Source organism: Taudactylus pleione, unplaced genomic scaffold (genome assembly GCF_031769625.1).
Source record: "Taudactylus pleione unplaced genomic scaffold, aTauple2 ptg000392l, whole genome shotgun sequence".
In the NCBI taxonomy this organism is placed as follows: Eukaryota; Metazoa; Chordata; class Amphibia; order Anura; family Myobatrachidae; genus Taudactylus; species Taudactylus pleione.
Window position 1 is genome coordinate 4,060,057 of NW_028284793.1, and position 2,386 is coordinate 4,062,442.

Below are 2,386 nucleotides of genomic sequence, written 5' to 3' on the forward strand. Positions count from 1 at the left end.
ATTGTCTTTTCTGTCTTTTGGTACTAGAACCTTCCTTCCGAGTACAAATAATACACAGGCCTATGCAGTCACTGACTGGGTAATAGCTACATCAAAAGTAGCATCACAAAGAAATATCACACATACCACACTCAGCACTATCTATAGTGCACTGATGCGTTGGAGCTCATTATCTTCTGCATGCTGTAAAAGTTGCCTATCCACTAGAAGACAGGCAAAAGACTGCACGATTATGACATTGCAATCGTAAGTCGTTTGTCAAACTGTGATGTGCCTACACTGAACGAGCAGTCGTTCAGTGTAGGCACAATCATCTGCAAACATGCTGAACCTGACGTTATCGTCAGGTTGACCTGCATGTTTGCACGATGATAGATGTCTAAAAGACCGATTTTTTTAAACAATCATGCAAAATAATTTTCAAATGATTATCGAACAATATCGATATCGTTCTCGTTCAATCGCTCATTTTAATAGTCTAGTGGATAGGCACCTGCACTTGTAGAAAGCTGTACCTTAAGGATTTCCACTTGAATGCCAAACACTGGTAAATCATGAACAAATAACTTTATCAAAGTTCCTCCTTCCTTCTTGTCACTTCCAACAAAGATTGGACTTGTAGTTCCACAAACTGATTGGTGGTGAAATCACACCTTTCTACTTGGTTAATGACTGTTTTCAGTGCTATACACGTGCACAGAATACAATATTTCTTCAGGGCAAGGCCCCCAACTTTCCCTAGTTTTCGCTCTTCCAGCAATCTCAGGGCCTCATTCAGACCCAGTCGCAATCGCTCGCAACCGGGTCAATGTTTGCCCACTAGCCAATGTTTGCCCACTGGCCATGCGCACGTCGGACCCGGCTCCGACGTGCGCATGCTCGAGACCCGGCTAGCGATGGCCACTCCGTCGCTCCAGGTCTCGCACCAAAGTGGGCGAGCTGTCAATGTTGATTGACTGCTCGCCCCATTTGGAAGGCTGGCCGAGGGGGGTGGCCGGCCAAATGGAGGCCACTAACATCAGCAATGATGTCAGTGGAGAGCTTCCTGCTCGATCAGAGCAGGAAGCTCCCTGGGTCTTGCGAGTCCCGAGACCCAACCTTAGGGTCTCGTTGCAAGCCCCGATGGTCGCAATGGTCCTGACCATCGCGACCGTCACCCTGGGCAGTCGCTAAGCTGTGGGTGATAACCCACAGCTTAGCTAGCGACCAGGAGGCCGCACTTCAAGATGCAAGCGGCCACCCTCAATCAGAGCGACCACTTGCATTTGCCCTTCTGCTCCACAGGAGGTTTCTGTCCTCCCTGAGCTCGCCTTAGGATACCTCAGTCTTTATCAGGAAATATAATACTGTAAATAGTTGCCACACAGGGGAGCTTATTCAGACCCGGTCGTTAGCTCTACGAGCTCGCAACCGCGTCGATTTTGCTCCAGTGTGCATGCGCACATTGGAGCCGGCTCCGTCGTGCACATGTGCGAGACCTGGCTAACGATGGGTGATCCATCGTTAGGGGTCTCATAGCAGATGGGGCGAGCTGTCGATGTTGAGTGACAGCTCGCCCCGTTTGCTGGGCGGGCCGGGGGCCTGTCAGAACGCTTGCCGTTTGGGGCGGCCCCACTGACATCATCAGTGATGTCAGTGGGGAGCTTCCTGCTCAAACAGAGCAGGAAGCTCCCTGGGGTTTAAGGTTGACGAGACCCTACCTTAGGGTCTCGTTGTAAGCCCCGATGGTCTTGACCATCGCGACCATCACCCTTAGCGGTTGTTAGAGCTGTGGGTGTTAACCCACAGCCTAACAACCGACATGGAGGTGGCCTCTGAATGAGGCCCAGATTACTTATCTCACATGCCTCCATAGTGTGTCTCTCTGTGCAAACTCTCCTCAATGGAACCAAAGTGGAGTCTTGAAATGCTTTATCCTCTCCAGGCTTTCTGGTCCATCATACTGGGATTCTCCCATCCAGCTGGGCTCTGTGCACAATTCTCTTTACGGTTCCCTCCAGTCATTACAGCTGCTTTCTCTCCCTCTCCTCTTCTGAACAAAAGCATTCCATTCCCCTCTTCCCCCACTCCACGCCCTGTCTTCCCCACCCCGGACAGCCTCTGCATGTCTCTCTGAGCACTGTCTTACACCTAGGCTGTCTGGGGGATGTAGTTATTGCATAATTTCACTGTGTTCCTTTTTACATGTGCTGCCTGTCACCAGTGCCAGCGCTACACACTCCCCCTGTGGGACTGGCACTCTACTTACAAGTTGATGAGCCTGTTCCACATCCTGAAAAGGAACATGTGTTAAAACATCCTGTCTGTTTACACATTCAGACATACCCTGACAGGCTCATATTAAGTTAGGTGTGGGCCCAAAATAAGGCCATGGGTAGACCCAATG